Here is a 20,072-nt window from a genome sequence, read left to right as displayed (position 1 = left end):
GTGACCTAGATGCTGTGATGGAATGATGAATGGCTACAGAATGTGATGGAGGAAATGCGAGAGGAGGACAGAGTGCAGCATGGCGGGAGATGTAGACTAGGCCATGAGCAGAGCATGGGTCTGCTGCAAGTTGCCTCAGCCCCTGAGTCGGTGGTTTTGTCCCAACTCCTCCTGCTTATGCTTTTACTACTTCCCAGAAGCCTCTGCTCCTCAGAGGCCGGTGAGTTTCTATAAGCGTCTCCTTTGGTCATAGTCTAGGCCTTCATCTATGATGTATTGCAGAGGTGGCTTTTGGAGCAATTGGATCGCCAGGTCTTATTTCCAAAGACTGCCATATTTTGTCATAATAACTGCTGTTAACTGTTACAGCGTTCAGTAATAACTTCCAATCTCATTTGCTTAATACAATAAAAGATCCAGCAGGGCCTGAGCATTCTGGGCTCATCCCAGGCTTCGGAGACTCAGGCTAGGCAAGGTGCCATGGTCCTGGTCGCTGTGGGAACGAAGATCATGATCATATATTGATTTCATTGGATATTGATCAACATTTTTTGAATTAAAAAAACCAATAAACATATTCCCTGTCCACAGTACATCACATGACCACCTTTAAGTTCGAGGGGATAGGGACATGAAATCCCCTCTTGTCACCGAGGAGCAAGTGGGGACTCTCAGTAAGGTGACTTACCCAAATTGCAAGAGTCATTATTGCCACTTGGTGTTGGAAAACAAACAAACAAATAAACAAACAAACACTCAGACTCTATAATGTCACTTTTCCAAAAGCTTGGGAAGTGAGTGGAGCAAAGCTCACAGGCAAATGTGTGTTCGGTTAGCACACACATAGCTGAGCATCTCAGGTGCATGTTCTCCTGGCACACGAATGGCAGAGCAAGGATTATGGGTGCATACGTGTTCTCTAAGCACACACGTGTCTCCCTTGACTTGGGTACCTCCTCTTCACAAACCCTTAGGCAGAGGATGGTTTTTATTAGCTTCAAGGGAACTTCAGATGCTGACAAGGAAAAAGTGTGACCTAGCAGTTAAAGTTAATCTTGTGAAAATGTGTTTCTCTCCTCCCCTTGCAGCACCCTGCAGGAAGGGAGGAAGAAGTGGGGGGGGGAGGGGCAGACAGGGAAATGGGCAAGCACCCTTTGGCCTGCCCACAATATCTGATTACAGATTATTGGGTGATGTGTGGTTTTTCTCCCCTCTGGCATTTTCCATCCACCAGACCAGGTCAGAACGTTTATACCTTAACCCCCACACCTGTTCTCGCCTGTGTGTGTTCTCTGCTTGCTCCCATGCCCTTCATTCATCTTTAAGGAGGGTCTGTGACAGCCCAAGAATGGCAATATCGCCAGGCACACCAAGGACACACCGAAGCGCTGCAGAATCAGACTGCTCGGCAGGAAGGTCGAGAGCAGGAGTCTGTTTTCACGTCTCTACTGGCAGCAAGTTAGGCCTAGACCTCTTTTCAGAGGAGAATTCTGGGGCTCAGCAAGGTTCAGTATCTGCTCAAAGTCACATGGTTAGAGCCCAGATTAACCCTGCTTTTACTGTCATTCTCCCCCCCCCTCCCGCTCCCCCAATAGCTTTGTTCTTGTCTGTTCCACTTGGCTGCCTTGTGACTATCCTTCGGTTCCTAGGAAAACTGCCAGGATACCTGCCAGACAATGCAGGGGTCTTTGCCTTGTCTAATGGCATCCACAAACCAGGAGAAGTTTTATTACTTGCAGCAAGTAAGAGCAGGGGGGTTATTTGTTCTAAATGTGGAAATTTATTGGAGAGCTTGTACAGGAAGGTACATGGGGTGAGGGCAAGCACCTTCCTGAGCATGCTCAGAGTCAGGACATGCATCACTGGGATAGCAGAGGCAGAGGATGCTGGCTATGTCCTGAAGGTCCTAAGAACAGGAGTTCAGAAGGAAGAGATGGCAGACAAGAACTTTCTGGGCAGAGAATGTAGCATAAAGAGCAAAGTTTACACTAGGTGACCTGAAGGAATGAGTCAGAGCGACTGGGTGACCTTGGCTGCTTCCTCATGCAGGTGTGTTGATCTCTTAAAGGGACAGCAGCTTTCTCTCTGCCGGGGAAGATTTCTTTGCTGCTTGGCAGCTAACAGCTTATTGACCAGCAGAGATGAAGGAGACACATTATGAGGTGGCACCCATGTAGCTCAGCTGCTGGGCCCAGGCTCTAAGGAGCAGTGTTTCTTGGGCCTCAGAACTCTTTATGAACACATCTGGAAGCCTGGGGAATGAAGCTGAATTCTGCGAAGAACATAGGGAAAGGCAGAAACTGTAGCTGCATGCTACCCAGCTGGGTCTCAGGACAACCTGGTGTTCATGTGGGTGGGGTAGTGTGTGTGTGTGTGTGTGTGTGTGTGTGTCCGGTGGTGCTTTGATTTCACTCTCAAAGAAGGCAAACAACTTGACTAGGTGAAGCATCCTTTACACGGGGCTGAAAATGCCCAGGCTTAGACAGATGGTGGTGGCATGCTCTTTTAATCCCAGCACTCGGGAGGCGGGGCAAACAGATCTCTGCTTTTGAGGCCAGCCTGGTCTACAGAACAGGACAGCCAGGGATACACAGAGAAACCGAGAAACCCTGCCTTGAAAACACACATGCACACACACACACACACACACACACACACACACAAAGAAAGAAAGAAAAAAGAAAAGAAAAACCCAGGTTTAATGTGTGCAGTATTTGACACTTAAGGTTTCTTAGTAGCAGAGTGTCACTGAAATTGTCTATGATTTTAGGACTTAGGAAGCTACATGGAGATAACCACGAATTTGAGGCTAGCCTAGACTACATGCAGAATAAGAGAAAAAGAATCCTTACTTATTTCTAGGATTCCATGAGTTTAAATAGGAAAAGATGGACTTAGAGGGAAGCTGGCCTGCGGTTTTGGACCAGCACATGAGTCAAGGGGAATACGGGGGCTCTTCAGGATCAGTCCACAGCAGGAGCTCTGTGACTCCCGGATCAGGAGGCATGGGAGCTTGGTCCATGACCAGGACATGAGCTGTGGGGAGCCTTGTCCTGCGTGATGTGCCATCGTGGTTACATGGCAATCTTCCACATTGTGGTGAATGAAAGGAGTGATTTCAAATGCAGCTTGAAATGCTTTTTGAAAAAAGAGAAGCCACATACTTCTCTGCGTATGTCATGTTTTTCCCAGATGGATGGACCGTGAGCCGTGTAATTTCCCTCTTGCCTTTTCCGAGCCAGCGGCACATCTGAGAGCTGGAGGGGGCGCCAGGCGATGTGTGAGCAGCTTCCCTTCTCCAGCAGGTGTACTGCCGCTTGCCCACTGGACTGAGGGGCCGCTGCAGCTGTGGAGCCACGTTTTTCCGAAATAGACGGCCGGGGCTGCTGCTGACACAGGGACTCGGCTGTCTCAGCAAACTGCTTATAAACAATAGCTTCCCAGCTTCATGGACAGAGCTGCAGAGAGGAAACATTAGCGAGTGGAAAAGAGCAGAGGGACCGGGGGAAAGTCTGTCAACGGCCTGCATGGGGACTGTTGCAACACCCATGTAAAAAGCCAGGTGTGGCGACCCACATTTTTAATCTCAGTGCTGGGAAGGGAGACACACGCTGCTCAGCCAGTCCAGCCCAACTGTGAGCCCCAGGTCCCAGGGTAGGAAGGTGGGCTGAAGAGATGGTTCCCCAGCACCCTGGAGGCTCCTCTAGAGGACTCGGCTTGACCCTCAGCATTCACATGGAGCCTTGCATCTGTCTACAACTCCAGCCCCAGAGGACCTAACACTCTCTTCTAGCTTCTGTGGGTGCCGGGCACACATGTGGCACACAGACATATGTGCAGGCAAAACACATAGACACGTGAATAAAATAAAAAATTTAAAAACCAAGGTGGGTGGCTCCTGAAGAACAGCCCCCAGGTTAACCCCAGTCTGTGTGCAGGTACACACATGTTCAAGCATACACAGTAAACATAAACCACACCTTCACACACAAAGTTCCTACAGGGGTAGCTGAGTCTAGTGCGGTGTCACCACTGGCCCTCAGTAGGCAGCCTTGGGCAGAGAGGCGGGAGGAAGGTGAGCGAGGCAAGGTGAAGCAATCACCTCAGACTGCCCTCGCCTTCCTGGTGTGCCGGCCTTGGTCTTTACCTAGGCTGCACCTGACCAGTGCTCACTGGCTTTGCCATGTCTCACAGGCTTCACTGAGGGTCACCTTCAACAAGAAAGACGGTTTGCTCGCGAGGGAAAGCTGCCAGTGAGGGCAAAGGGAGAGTCATGTACAGCAGTGCAAGCTGGTCAGCTTCAGACACGGCAAGGGCCCCCTGACGGAGCTCTCACCCACTGGCCACCTTGGGTGTTTGCAGTCCTGGCCTTGGGAGAAGTGAGAGGCGCTGTGCCACTGTGCGCAATGTGTGAGGGACAAGGCCTTACTAGGGGAGTCTCCCAGGAAGCAGGGGAAGGCAAACAACATTCCTTTATAATGATGAATTGCTTTTATTTTGCTTTGAGTATTTTCATTACAAGAGAATTGTGGAATTATTTTTTGTATTACTTTTAATACATATTTTTAAAAAAACCAACAGAGGGCCACCCTCCCTGGGATTCCTTTGATTTGTTGGAGAATGGCATAGCTTTCAGACATGGTCAAAAGCATCTCTTATGGGCTTGCACAGAACAACTTTCTCCATTCTTTAAAACTAGATGCTTTTCTATCTGTTGACTGCAGCTACCACCTCAAGCTGTCCCCCTTCTTCGCTGGGGCGCTCCCTAGTTCATCGTCCGGGACATCAGGGACACCCTGTCCCAGCCTGCAGCTTCCCTTGGCTCTGATGCACCGAGGCCCTGGCCTCTGTGGTTCACCCTGCAGTGATCATTCACCTGGCAGGTGCCTCCCAGTCATCCCAGCTAACCCCTTGCCCCACATCCTCCACTTTTCTCTCTTGCACTCTGAGCCCTGGACACACTCAGAGCTCTGAGCCGCCTCTGCCTCCCTCTGGCCCTTTCTAAGTGGCTTCCTTTCTGAGCAGACCTTTCTCTTCTGCCCCCTGTACTGGTCACCTGGCTCAGGCTTCCCTCCTGCTTCCTCCCAGCACTGCCACTCTTAGTGAGAAGCAACGTCAGATGGAAGGCTGCCTCCTGGCTGAAATTGGGAAAAAGAGGAATAAGCAGAATGCTTGGAATTCCAAAAGTTGTGCTGTGCCAGGTAAAGCCACTTTGCTATCTCTGCTGACAGGATGTGGGCAAGAGGGGAAGAGAGAAAGCTGGAAATAGAAAGGGCAGAGCAAGATAGCCGGAGGTGTGCTTGAAGCCTCAGACACAGTTCCCTGACAGTCCATCTGAATACCTTGATCCCTGTGACCTCAGAGACCGTGGCCGCAGACAAATTAGTCTCTGGCCTAGTCTGTGGTGAGCAGTGTTTCAGGTCCAGACGCAGCCATAGACAAGGACACAGACTCGGTGTGTAGGTCACTATTGCAGACCCCTGGAGGAGGAAGAAGTGAGTTAAGGAGGCAAGCAAGAAGGAAAAGTTATCCTGAAATACTTAGATCCAGTTTATGGAGAGTTGATTTTTAATTGCACCTTTATAGTTTATGGCAGGGAGCACACGGTACCACAGTGTCTGTGGCAGGACAGCTTCCGAGTCACTTCTCACCTGCTACCCCGTGGGCGCTGGGGTCAAACCCGGGTCACCACACTCCATGGCAAGCTCCTTTCCCTGCAGAACCGTCTCATTGCCCCACAAGAAACAGGTCAAAACAATGCGTTTATTAGCACTGGAAGAGACTTTATTGTTCCTGACAAGATACCTGACCAAGCAACTTTGGGCAGGAAGGGTTTCTTTTGGCTCAGTACGCCAATGTCTTGTCTTCTCTCTCCTTTCTGTCTGGTCCAGAGCCATAGCTAATGGAATGTGCCACCCACATGCAGTCATCCAGGTTGGGTTTTCCTACTTTAATTAAGCCCCTCAGAGACGTACTAAAGGTGTGTCTCTAGGCAATTCTAGGTTCTGTCAAGTTGACAAGACCAACCTTCAAACCATGTCTTCTTGTTATTCATCTCCTGAGTGCAAGCCTGTCTTGACTTTACAGTGTATAAAAGTTTCCAAGTAAGAAAAAGAAAAGAACTATACAAGAACCATGATGGATCCTCGTGACTCAACAGAAGGTTGGAATGAGGGACTTGGATGCATGTCTGGTTTCTTTCTGCCTTCAAGTGCAAGCAGCTAGCACGGTGCTTTCCATCTCTGCTGGGGCACAACCCTGTATTACCACTGGTGTGTTCAGAGCTTGTAGTCTGGCTTCAGGAACATTCTATTGGTAAAACAATTCACAGCCAAATGACTGTGGCTACGCTGCCTCTGCCTCCCCTGTGGCTGTCTCAGGGCTGCTTAGTGCCGGAAGAGTCAGAATCCCATGCCGCTCTCCTTCCGCATGGACACGCCCCACTCTGACTCCTGCTCCGCTGGCTCTGGGACCTAGCCGTGTGCCCTTCACGTTTTTAGGAGCCACCACACTCCATTGCTGAACCTCCAGCCGGGAGGCGCATAATTGAACGAAGTGCCATGGAGCTCTCCAGAGAGGGCAGGCTCAAAGAGAGGACGTCTCCCACGGCTGACTACACCGTCTTCCATCCCATCTGGAGCAACACGAATGCATAATTATGCTGGGGAGACGGCTATGTACAGACGCTCTCCTCCACGTACAGAGCTGACACATCACAGAAGGATTATATATACTTTTCTACCATTTTAGGGGCCACCCACCTCTGGGACCAGCACACCAATGGGGAGTAGCCACAAGGAAGAGGCTTCGACTCAGGATTGAAAGGGGCCTTCTGTCAGAGAGCCTCAACCAAGAGCAACACTGTTTGAGAGCATATAAAATCCTATGTCTGCAGTTCTGCGAGGGCGGTTTGACCCGCCACCCAAGAGGTTATATCTCGATGGCGTTGACACTCAGGCTAAGTGGCTGCAGCTGGCCTGTGACTAGTCAGCGGCACCGGCCCTTCGTTACCCAGTCTTTGGACAAGGGTAAGGAGCTTATTTTATACATGAGGACAGAATCCTCCCCATCTGACTCATACATACACACATACACACATTCTTAGATACATACATATGTACATGAGTTAATAGCAGGATGTATAACAGGACTGACAGTAAACACTTGATGGGAAATGGGATGTATTCCACTTCAGCATAAATATTTAAAGTGCTCTTATAGAAATAATTCAGCTTATAATTACTGTCGCTTGTTTTACGTCTGGGTGAGTGCCTGCAGCGTAGTATAGAGCCCACAGAGGCCAGGAGAGGGCATCAGATCCCCAGACGCTCGCTCAGGTTACAGGTGGTTGTGAGCTGCCCAGGGTGGGTGCTGTGAGCAGAGCTCCGGCCTGAGGAAGAGCAACAAGCACTTTTGTCTGCTGAACCATCCATCTCTCCAACCCTTTGACTAGTTTTGCTTGAACACAGAGAGCCTTCTGTGACACAAGCAGGATGTGTTTAGAGTCGTCTCTGTCAGCGACTGCCCCTGCTTCACTTACTAGGGAACCCACTGAGCTGCCTGTGGGCTACATGGGGGGGGTCTAGTTCCTCTCTATGCATGGTCCTTGATTGCTGCATCGGTTTCTGAAGGCCCCCCGGCCTAGATTTTTTGGCTCTGTTGGTCTCCTAGGCTAGGGTCAGATAGTAGGGGAGGAGGACCTCCCCTTTCAGCGGACTAGGGGAGGGGCATAGGGGGAGAAGATGGAGGGAGGGTGGAACTGGGAGGAGATGGGAGGGGCTACAGCCGGGATACAAAGTGAATAAATAATAATAATAATAATAATAATAGACAAAAGAAAAGAAAACTGTGTTTAAAACACTGAACACTTTGTAGGCGGGTCAGGTGAGTCTGCTCACTCAAAGTGCGCTTTGGTTGTGTAACACATTAACTTTAGGGAGGGAGGGGGAGGGGAGGGGAAAAGGACGGGGAAGGCAAAGGGGAGGGAGAGGGGGCATTATTTATTCCCTTTATTATCTTTGCAGCTTTAAGCCCAGCAGTTCTTCAAAAGTAAAACAATAAACTCGTGTCCTTTCTTCTTGTGCTCTGTTCCCACTACATTCTGTTTAATAAGTACCCACTGACCTTTAAGAATTCTTTATTTCTGGTGGTGCTGGGGTAGACCCAGGGTCTCATGCCTGACAGGCAGGCATTTTGCCCTCCACTACACCCCCAGCCAAGCTTATGCTCTTTGCTTTGAGATAGGATCCCCCTACATTTCCCAGGTTGGATTTGAACTTTCAATCCCCTTACCTTAGCCTCCAGGTACCTGGGATTATGGACTGTACTACTCTGTCTGAAACATAGTTTCATGGCTGGCGGCATGTGGAGCTAGGGATGAATTTGGCCCCATCCTCTTGCCTTCTGCATCAAAGAGTTGGGACTGCAGGTGTGGGCCACCGCCTGGCCACTGCCTGGCCACCGCTGGGCCACCGTCTTTAAATGGATGAAAGGAGGTGGAGTTTGTGAGATCTATTCAAGTCTCTGTATCTGAACCTGAGACACCCAGGATTCTTCTAGCCACGCACACTCACACCAGATGCCTGTCCTCAAAATTTGTTTGTCTGAACCCGATGAACTCAGTCAGCCCCAGCTGTATCCAGGTGCCGGGCACTGAAACTTGGTTCTCCCCTTTGGCCTCATCGCTTGTGTTTCGCAGCTTTCTTTGTTATTTTTTGAATGGCGGGGTGTCTTTCCCGCCCACCCCTGGTGTGGCCTGACTCTGGGGTGCGGTGCTTGCTCTCTGCCAGCACCCACATCAGCACCCACGTGCACCTTTGCAAACACCCAGGCGGGCAGGCTTTTGAGGCAGCCGTAAACAAACGGGCTCATTCACGTCAGGGAGAGAGACTCCCGAGCTTGGGGGCCTCCCCAATTGTTTGAGGTCACCCTGCCCTCTCTGGAAGTGGGGGGTGGGGTGGGGGAGACATTTTCTCACTCGTGCTTCCTTCTCTCAGCTCTAGACACCTGGGTTTAATTTAAACAATTTAGCATCGTGTCTGGACTCAAGAAACTGGGAGTGAGACCAGCACGATGGCTTCGCAGGCAAAGGTGCTTGAGGCCACGCCTGAGGACCTTAGATCAGGAGGGCATGCGGTGTTCGGGTTCGCCGGGAGGTTTTCTCTTAGGGATGCCCTTCAACCCTGGAGGCCGGAAAGGAAGGCTTCACTGTAAACCAGCCTCAACCCCAAAGTGGCTGCTCTTCAATACTCAAGGCTGTCCTGCCGCTCTCAGTGATGCTGGCTGGGCTGAAGGAAGCCTTTGACTTTCAGGCTCTAGTCTCCACTGCCTTCCCCTTTGCTCTCCTTTTGGGGACGCTGGCCGCTTAGAGTTCCCTCCAAGTTCCATGACCACCACTCTCCAGCCCTCTAGCCTCTCAGACAGTCCTCCCCTCTCCTGCCTCTGCTGGTGGATGTCCCATCTCCAGGGGTCCCTTGGGATCACGGATTTAGAGGGCCCCCGATCCCCGGGGTGGTGAGGTGGGCCGGGGCCAGCTCTCCCCGAGGCGGCCACCAGGGGGCGGCAGGGGCGGCTGGAGGTGACAGCGGGAGGCCGCGCGGGAGGGCAGGGCGCGCGGACCCCGCTCTCAGTCCGCAGACTCCGCGCCTGAGCGAGCGCGCTGGGCACTCGCTGGCCGCCCGCGCACCGACGTAGCGGGGCGCCGCGGGAGCCCGTGCGGGGCGGCCGTCCGTCCATGCGGCAGCGCTCGGGAAGCACGCGGGGCTGAAGCCGCGGCCGCTCCGGACCAGTCCAGGTGAGCAGACGGCGCAGCCCGGCCCGCCACGGTCCGGAGCCGGGCAGCCCGCGGGCTGGCGCGCCTGCCTAGGTCGGGCCCGCCGCAGCCTTCCTTCTCTTCCCTTTCTCCTTCCTCCTGTTCCTCTTCCTTTCCTACTTCCCTTCCTCTTCTTCTTCTTTTCCTCTTCTGTTTCCCCCTCCTGCCTTCCCCTCCCCTCTCGCTTCCCTTCCTCTTTCCCTTTTCATCTTCCCCTGTCTTCTTCCTCTTCCCCTTTACCTCTTCTTTTTCTTTTGCACCTTCCCCTCTCCTCCTCTTTCTTTTCCCTTCCCCTTTCCTGGAGGCCTGCTCTGCCCTTACTCTGCAGCCCTGACTCCACTCTGGGGCCTGGCCACCTGGGGTTGGGGGAAGCCGTGAACTGGCCCTCCTGAGGTATGCTCAAACCAGAGTGGCACTCTGAGTCTCCCGTGCTGCACTTGCACCCTGTGCCAGCGCTGTTCCTTTTGCTTAGCCTGGGATGGCTGGTGGAGTGTCAGCATCTCCCGAGCCCCAGGCTGGGCCTCCATCATCCTAGCTTCTGGAAAGCCTCTGTGATGCCCAGGTCAGGATAGTCATGGCTAGCTCAGGTGGACCTGTTGCTCTTCTGTTCAAGTGCAGCTCGTATACCTGCGTGTGGCCCTGACTGTGACTGCAGTTAGCTGTCGATCAGTTGAAGGTGGGAAAGACTTGGAACCGAAGTTACATTTTTCTTAGAAACACTTTTCGCTGTGTCTTGGGAAGAGGACTTGGAGGAGCCCACTTTGCCTGTGGAATTATGGGTCTAGGGAGGTTTTAAGCAGCCCAGCAGCTTTCTGTGCTGTTAAAAAGTGCACCCCTTTGCCAGACTGTGTCTCGCCCTTTCGCAGGCAGAAGGTGAACTGAAGCCTAGGATCTGGGGAGCTGAAGCTCATTAGAACTTGGAGTAAGTGAAATAGCCCAGAACTCACAGAAATTATCATCTCCAACGTCCTTTGCATCCGAGACACCTGGACATCAGCTGAGATCTTGCCCTTCTTAGTGTTATCTTGCAAGTCTTTGACGTCCTGACCTGGTAGAGATGGAAATGCTGCCGTTGCAGGACGGGAGAGAATATCAACTGGTGTCTGTGTACAAAAGAGCAAATATTTTAAAAATGTGATTTAGGTGGTAGCCCTACTCAATTCCTATAGATTTTTGTTGGCACCATAGTTGAATTCCTTTGGAAAACACAATCCTGCCCCGGAAATTAATGTGAGGAAGCAGATGAGAGTCCCGGGACTTTCCTCTAAGCCTCCACAAGCTGGAGCAGGGAAATCCCAAGGGTCCAGCCTGGAAAATGAGTTTGGGTGATGAGAATATGAAGAGCCACCACTGACCCAGTGATTGCATTGGCGTCATGGGGATGACTGTGCTCCTGTGTTCTCCATGCCCAGCCCAGGGCTGGGTACCACTCTGGTCTCACTCTCACTCCTCTGCCACAAGGAAGTCGCTCTAGGCATGTGAAGAAGGAAAGCGGAATACAGTGTTGGAGGAAGATCAGGGCTTGAAGTTTTTGGTTTTGCCTAGCAACCTTGTCTGTTCCCTACTGAGTCTGGGCATGGCTCTTTCCTTCTCCACCCTTCATACTGCTCTCCTGGCATCGTTTTTATCCCTATTGACTGTTGGTATCCGTGTTCAGGTGCACCTCCTCCCTACGCCAGCATCCTCGTCCCTACATGCATTGCCCATTTTTCACAAAGCCCTTTCCACATTCTTCTGTGATGTCTCAAATTATTTTCCTGCCCCTACCTTAAACCATGTCCAAATTGCAGTAACAATCTTCCTTCCTGACCCGAAGCTATGGGTGGCTCTCTTCATTTTAATCCATCTTCTTTCATGCTGACAGATCATTATTCCTGAAATTCTGACTTCCCCACATCATTTCTCGTGAGAACTCACAATGGCTCTCCAGTATTCACTTCCATTTAATTTTTCTCCAGCAAATACTTCTGAACATCTGTTGCGTGCCAGGGACCATTACTGTGTGCTCAGGCCTTATACTGAATAAGACAGCATCACTGCCCTCCAGGGCCTGCAAGGAGAGTAGCTGATAAATGACCACCCAGGGAGAAAGAAGGGAAGGGGAAGTAGGGTGAGGGGGGTTGAGAGTGGCGGGTAAACAATGCAGGGAGGGAGAGAAGGAGAGAGAGGAAGAGAAAGGGAGGGAGGGAGAGAGAGATAATATCCATGTGCAGACACAGATGCGGGAGAAATTGACTCTTAAGCACATACAGCTTGGGAGACCTCAGGCCCACGCTGCCTTTTGAACCAGGAATGAGACTTTAGTGACAGAGTCCATCTCAAATGGCACATCACTTTTTCCTCTCTCTCTCTCTCTCTCTCTCTCTCTCTCTCAAGAAAGTCCTCACCATGTAGCTCAGACTGGCCTTGAGCTGTTCATCTTCCTGCCTCAGGTACTGGAATACTGAGATAATAGGTGTTACCTTGCCTGGCTTAGAACGCTCTCTCTCTCTCTCTCTCTCTCTCTCTCTGTGTGTGTGTGTGTGTGTGTGTGTGTATGTGTGTACATAGGTGCACATGTCATGTGCCACACGGGTATGAAGGCCATAGGATGTCAGTCTGAGTACCAGGGATGCGCCTGTGTTTGCCTGCCCCAGCACTGGTGTTATAAACACGTATCACTATGCTTGTTTTTTTTTTTTTTTTTTTAAGCAGAGGCCTTAACTCTGACCTTAAGGAGTGGGTAGTAGAGAATTTTGATTTCAGGAGAGCCCCCACATTTTTTTTTAAAGGGCCTTTGAATGAAATCTTTGAAACTCCATTCTCGCCCTACCTGAAAGCATCTAAGCCCTTCCAACCACGGTCTGAACAGGTATCAAGAAGAAAGATCAGAATGCTTTGGTTTGGGAAGCCCAGGCTGCGGGGCTGTCACACGGGTTGGAGTGTAGAGGCCAGCTAGCCACAGCCACTCTCCTTCCCTAGAGCAGCGCTGTCAGACTCATTTAACAACACTTTCTGTCTGCCCACCTCCCAGCCCCATCTTCACATGTAACAATGGGATAAAGCCCTTTAGGCCAAGAGCTGATACAGTGTTACTTCCCTTCTCTGCTGTCCACTCTAAGTAATCAGTGCTTGACGGAAGTGGGTACTCACTAAACAAACAAAACAAACAAACTTGCATACAGTTTTCTTCCAGTCAGGTGCAGAGTTTTGTCTGAAGGACTGTTAGGCCCCACACTGAAGCCCAGCCATTGAACACACACAGCTGTGCTATGGAATCCTCCAGCAAACATCTTGTCTTTCTCCACTTCCTGTCCAGGTTCCCCTGGGTTCCCTGAAGAGCACAGCACTGGGTAGGCAGTGGTTATGGCCTCTGGTCTTGGGGAAAGCGGCACTCTTAGTTTGTTCCTCTTTCTTTCCCTCATCTTTCAAGCTAAGCAGAGGACGCTGTGGTCTGTCCTGGAGCCTCAGGGATACCTGAGGTGGAGGCCAGGCAGTTCTCCTCTGCCCGGGTGTGGTCCATGAAGCCCTGAGCCAGGCTTGTGCCACTGTGTCTTGTGCCCAGAAGGGTGGCACTGGACAGCTCACAAGCAGCCTCCCAGGCCCCTTGGCAGGCTGCCCAAACTCTGGCCAGCAGGGAAGTCAGAGGTAGTGAGTGATTAATGGTGCCTCATCTAATCTCCTGCCAGGGGAAATGAAGGACCAGCCATGGGCTGGGGGCTGGTCTTGACCTGCTCCAGGTGGGCTTGGAATGTGCCCAGCTCAGGATGGGGATTAAGGCTTGAAAGACAGGAGGAAATGAGATGTTAACCCTTTAGGCCATGGCCCTCTGAGTCCCAGGGGGAAATGGCAGGGGAATTATCTACAGGCATCTGATGAAAGCTGGGCATCTCCTTTGATTTGTAGCAGGGATGCAGCCACGTGTCTGACTACCGTGGAGATGGACGTGAGCCTTGACTTTGTGATCATTCTCTTTGAGGTGAAATAATGAGAGAGATGATTAATTGCTGCTGCCCAGGCCTGCAGCCACTCCTGGGGAGCTACCTCGTTGGAAAGTTGCTGATGGTATCAGCGAGTGGTGGATTTGCAGTTACTGAACACGATTTTTCTCCTGCAACAGTTTCTCCAACAGCCTGTCATTTCCAGGAAGATAAACAAGGAAGGCATTTGCCCCTGGGATACTGTATCCCACAATGGAGTCCTGTCTACTCCCACATCAGCAGCACGTGTGAGGAGAACAGGAGGTGACAGCTTTCCAGGGCTGTCTGAGTCCCAGCCTCCGTCCCAAGCTTCAAACAAGGCCCTTCACCGCTGTGCTCTCATCTTCCCACCTGTAAAATGGGTGCTATAATAACAGCATAATGTATCCCCCAGGGGAGATTTGTGACTTTGTAAAGTTCTCCCAGCAGTCGCAGGCACACACCGGGCCACCTCAATCTTAGCTATTGTCTTATCCTTGCCTATCCCTGGACTCCCAGACCACAGGAGACAGAAGCCGCCTCCTCCAGGGGCTCCCAGGCGCTCTCTTCTGTGAAGTGACTTAACTCTTTGATTGATGTGGCTTGTTTGACCCCTGACCCTGCGTGCTTTAAATTCTGGTTCCACCTCCGCTGCTGGCCCCAAGGCCTCCTGCTGCCCTTTTGATCAGACCTCCAGCCCCCTTACCCCCTGACTCCATGCTAGCTGGATGGAATGCTGGTGGGCTGGAGAGTGATGTCAGCCTGAACCTGGTGGCTTAGGCCAGTTCTGCTTGCTCATTGCTAGCTTTGCTGTGACCCAGCAGCCCCAGGCCAAGTGGCTGAGGGTAGAAAAGAATGCAGATCAGGAGCTGTGGAGACCACCTGGCCAGGGTACAAACCCAAGCACCGCCCCCTGTTGTGGCTTCCCTGGATTGATGCTGATAAGTTACACTTCCCTAATGTTTGCTAGGAGGGCTATCCCCCCAGTAGATGTGAGATCTCCTGGAAGCTATGGAGAGCCAGGCTCCAGTTACAGGGTAGCCAGGAAGAGCCTTGAGGGACATTTTTTTGTTCTTGTTTTGTTTCCTTCTTTTTTGGTGATACCAGGGATTGAACCTAGGGCCTGACCAGGCATGCCAGGCAAGTGCTCTGCTGCTGAGCTATATTCCCAGCCCTGTAGGGATAAGATCTGAAGTCTCAGTACTGGTGCGTACTGACAGTGCAGCCTTTGGCTCCATGGAGAGTCTGGAACAGACTCTTTTCTACGCCTGCTTCCCTTAGGACGCCTTAGTCAGACGGAGGCCTTTACTCTGCTTCAAGTGGAGAAGCTCTGTGACAGCTGAGGGCGGGGAGCTGCTGTGCACAGAGCCCCGCATCAGGAGCTGGCTTACCCATGTGAACTCAAGTCCTCCAAGTCAGCCAGACATTATCCTGTTCCTTAGCTCTGACAGCGGAGACTCCTCTAGCTAGTGTACAGCAGGGTGACATTTGAGTTTCACCTGGCTCCAAAACAGATATTCTGAGGACAGACAGACCGCTTAGTGAATGATAACCAAAAAGCAAAACTCTGTCTGTCTCTCATATATGCAGATATATGCTAGCTGCCTCTAATGATTTGTTTTTTCCTGTGTATATGCTTAATATGTTTTTGGTATGTATGTATGGTATGTGTGTATACATGTTCATGTATGCTTAATATGTTTTTGGTATGTATGGTATGTGTGTATACATGTTCATGTATGTGCACATATGTGTGTGTAGGCCAGAGTCTGATGGTAGACGTCTTCCTCAAATAGTCTTCCACCTTAGTTTTGGAGGCAGTGTGCCCTCGTCTGTTGCTTTGTCAAATGCCACCACGGAAGCAGCTTAGGAAGGTCAGGGTTCACTTGGCTTGCATATCCTGGTGGGCCATGTCCATTCCACCACTGAAGGAAGCTGGGTAGGAACTCAGGGCAGGAACCTGGAGGCAGGGACCTGAGCAGAAGTCATGCTGCTTCCTGGGTAATTCAGCTGGCTTCCCTAGACCTCCCGGAACTACTCGCCCAGGGTTGGCACTGTTTATTGTGGGCTGGGCCCTCATACATCAAATATTGATTAATAAAATGCCCCACAGATTTGCCTATAGGCCAATGTGATGAAGGCATAGTCTCAATTGAAATCACTTCCTCCCAGATGACCCTTGTGTCAAGTTGATAAAAACAAACAAAAAACAAAACAAAAAACCCCAACCCAAACCAAACCAAAACAACGCACAAAAGAAACTAGCCAGAGCACAGGGGCTCTTTCTCATCCTGGAGGCTCACTGATTCAGCTGCACTGGCCAGCAGTTCCCAGGCACCCTCAGCATCTGCGTCCCCAGCACCGACACTGAGTGGGGCAATCATGCCAGGCCTTTTATGCATGTGCTGGGGACAGGAGCTCAGCTGATCGTGCTTGTGTAACAAGCACTTTTTTGACCGAGCCATCCCCCAGCCCCAGTTCAAGCTGTTGTTATAACTTAGCTGACGTACATTTGTCTTTTTAGCTAACATGGATCTGTGCAAATATTTCCCATTTTTAGACGATTGTAAGGAGGCTAGTTTGTTTTTATTCCCGTGTGTGTGTGTGTGTGTGTGTGTGTGTGTGTGTGTGTGTACCAATAGAGCCCAGAAGGCAGTGTCAGAGCCCCTGGAGATAGAGTTACAGTTGTGAACTGCTGATGTGTGTATTGGAAACTGGACTCCGGTTCTCTGAAAGAGCAGCAAGTGCTTTTAACTGCCGAGCCCCCTCTCCGGGTCCCCTTTTAAACATTCTCGGTTCCCATTCCGTAAGCTAGTGACGGTCTCCATAGCCCTTCCCTCTGCCGTGTTGAGAGCTAGAGTGTTTTCCCTTCTTCCCTAATCCCAAGGATCATGTAGCAGTAAAGGCACCCAATCTGCTGTTCTTTATGTGTTTATACCTCTTGTTCTGCTCTGGAATCAGACCCAGGCCACATGGTCAGCGGGTGGTCATCCTGACCCCTGGCACTCAAGAACCCCACAGAGAGCGAGCTGGAGGCCTGTGCGAGCACCAAAGCAGGAGACGGCTTACCAGCTGCTCACTTCTTCCTCGTTCTCTTCTTACCCAGGCTCTGGTTGAAGGAACCCTTCACTTAGCAGACAGGAAGATTCGGTGTAGGGCGGGGGCTTTCTGAATTCCACAGAGGAAACTGTCAGTATTCACAGAGGCTCCTTGAAGGCAGGTGTCGGCAGCTTCCTAGGTTATGTCCACACATGTTACTGATGCTCTGCATCCTTTGTTCATCATGCCCCCGACCCTCTTCCATTGCCACTGTGCACCAGGGCACAACACCACGCATTGTAAAATGTGTGGATTCCAGACCCAGCTGCTGCTTGTATGGCTTTGAACAGCATCAGTTTGTTCTCTTGTGAAATGGGCCAATAATCTCTGTACCGACAGAAAAGGTAGTGGAGATAACTCAGTGTCTGTGCACAATACTGTGGTAGTTAGCTTCCTGTTACTGTAACAATATGCCTGAGGCTATCAGCTCTAAGGAATAAGAGTTTGTTTTGGCTCATGGCTTCAGAGATCTAATGGCTGCTCGGTTCCATTGTTTCCTCTGTGGCACCAGAGTACATACATCATGGTAAGAACATATAGGACAGGAAGATGTTCGCTTCATGGTGGCCAAAAAACAAAGAGACGAGGAAGCTGGATCCTCCTCCGCATGCCTCCAAGGTTAGTCCCTTGGGGCCTTACTTCCTTTACCCGCCCTCTCAGTTTCTGCCACCTCCCTACAGCGTTAGCACCTGGGACTAAACTTCTAGCTCGTGGGCCGGAGGAACGCCTCAGTGCGTGAGAGCATGTGCTGCTCTGGCGGTGGACCACAACTGCCTACAACGCCGCGCCTTCCTAGACGCCTTCCTGAGGCACCTGCGCTCATGTGCACACTGCCACACTTGCCACACACACAGAAAATTAAAAATAATCGAAACAAATCTTCTTGAGAGAAAATAGCAACGGGCCGGCCCGTTCACATTAAAGTGGACATGAGAGGCCTGCTGTGTGCTTTCACGAGCATGAAGACTCCTGTCTGTCTTACAGGCCATGGAGATGGCGATTCTGCCTAAGAGCACTGTGGTTCTACAGCCTTAGGCAGAGGCAGGTGAGAGGAGAGTCATTTTAATAACCACGGTGAACAGCCCGGTAGACCCGGGTGAAAGTCCCTGGACTCAGAGGCAGGGCTCAGAGGAACTGAGGGGAAGAGAGGGTAGAGGCACGGGGAGTCATTTACACTTTATGGGAGTGCTTTGTTGGTCCTCCTAGGTGAGCTCCTCCCCCGTGAGGGCAGTTTGTGTGCTTCCCCACACAGAGCTCTGTGCTTCCAGTCCACAGCATCTCTTAACGTGGCCCCTCTCCGTGTGCCGTGGTGGTTCCTTTGCTCTGTCAGAAGCCACAAGGTTGCCTCTGCTGTCTTCCTCATCTCGCTGTGTCTGGAGCCTGGCTTGTATCACCGGGTGACGGATGGTGTCAGGCAGGGGTTGGCAGCCTATTCCTTACAAGGGGTCAGAGAGCTGACATCTGGGCTTTGCAGGACATGGATCCCTGTTGCACCTAATTAGTGTTGCCCTTTGAGCAGGCGTGAAGCCACAGGTAGTCCATAAAGGTCACTGATGCAGTCTAATAAAACTTTATTTAGGGGCTGGTTCGGTGTTGCTGCTCTGGTAGAGGAATGGCGTTTGCGTCCCGGTGCCCACACCGGGTGACTGCAGCTTCAGGGGACCTAACCTCTGCCAAGGAGCTGTGTGCACAACACACACACACACACACACACACACACACACACACACACATACACACACAAAATAAAATCTCATTTAAAACCCTTTATGGGTACTGGGATGGCAATTTCATCATCCCAGCATCCATTTCACATGTCACATCACATTCTCTCTCTCTCTCTGTTGTTTTTCAACCATTTGAAAATGTAACCACCACCACCACCACCACCACCACCTGTCCCCCTCCCCCCAAAAAAAAGTAGTCAGTCAGGCTTGGCTCATGAGCTAGAGTTTACTGACCCCTCGTCTAGATTGCCGCACTATTGAAAACTTTCTCAGTGGTAGGAAGGATGACTGTGTGAGGAATTCCGCCCTAACAAAATACCTGGCAGGCAGTGTAAGAGAGGAACAGCTGATCTGACTTATGGGGGAAGAGGATGATTCCAGCCTGGCCAGGAAGACGTGGCAGTAGGTGAGGGAGGGGCAGCAGCAGGAACGGGAAGCTGGATGGTCTCACTGCACCCACAGTCAGCAAACAGGAGGAGAACAGGAAGTGGGATCCGGACTATAAACCCCAGGGTCCGCCCACAGTAGTCTGCTTCCTCTAGAATGTTCTGCCTCTTAAAGGTCCCACAAGTGCCCAAATACCACGACCAAATTCAAGTGCACAAAAGTATAGACACCTGACGTTTAAACCACAGCAGTGTCCCAGAGAGTCCACAAAATTACAGGCGTTCGGTGTCCCTAAGAGTCTAGCTCAATCCATAAATTTCCAGCAAAAATGTTTGATTATTTATGAGCTTGGGTTATACCAACTGAGGTGGTCACCATAATGCAAGTTGTCTTACTTGAGTAGTTATTGTAGTGCATAAAAAATTACAAAATTTCAAAGTTCTTAGCAGCCGATGATTTCGGTAGTGCGCTACATCCTCTTACGATTCAGACAGCTGCAGATTGAATATATATATACACACACTATATATAACACACACCTATATGTGTGTATATACATATATATTGTTTGTTTGCTTCTGTTTTTCAGACAGGGTTTCTCTGTATAGTCCTAGCTGTCCTGGAACTCTCTCTGTAGACCAGGCTGGCCTCAAACTCAGAGACCATCCTGTTTCTGCCACCTGAGTGCTGGGATTAAAGGCATGCTCCACCACTGCCTGAAAATATGTTTTAAAGATTTCTATCAGTATTGAACATGTTCAGACCTTCATCCTTGTCTTTATCTCCTGAAGATATATGCTACAGCATCCATTTACACAACATGTGCATTTTAGGAGGCATTACCCAGGTGTGGTTTAAAATGGACAGGCAGGAGAATGAACATGGATCATAGGCAAATACCATTCCATTTACATGAGATAGCGCTTGCATGGCATTTGCACTGTGTCAATATCCCCAGGAGTAATTTAAAGCATGGGAGAGGACATACATAGGTTATATAGGAAAGTACCACAGCATTTTATATGGGGGACTTGAGCGGCCACAGATGCTGTTGGTGATGGGAATGCCGATGGACCAGCCATCCTAAAATATTGCCAGATGAATCCATTG

General features: G+C 50.7%; 1 protein-coding gene across 1 annotated transcript in view; it reads left to right on the top strand.

Annotated features, from left to right (window-relative positions):
- The first annotated feature begins 9,590 nt into the window (after window positions 1–9,590).
- The window catches only part of Thsd4 (thrombospondin type 1 domain containing 4), a 516,099-nt gene continuing 505,617 nt past the window's right edge, over window positions 9,591–20,072 (top strand). Inside the window, exon 1 of the mRNA XM_060375409.1 lies at window positions 9,591–9,793. The gene's annotated coding sequence lies outside the window, so the exon portion shown is untranslated. The remainder of the gene's footprint in view (window positions 9,794–20,072) is intronic.

Source organism: Meriones unguiculatus, chromosome 1 (assembly GCF_030254825.1).
Source record: "Meriones unguiculatus strain TT.TT164.6M chromosome 1, Bangor_MerUng_6.1, whole genome shotgun sequence".
NCBI lineage: Eukaryota > Metazoa > Chordata > Mammalia > Rodentia > Muridae > Meriones > Meriones unguiculatus.
This window is presented reverse-complemented; position numbering and strand designations above follow the sequence as displayed.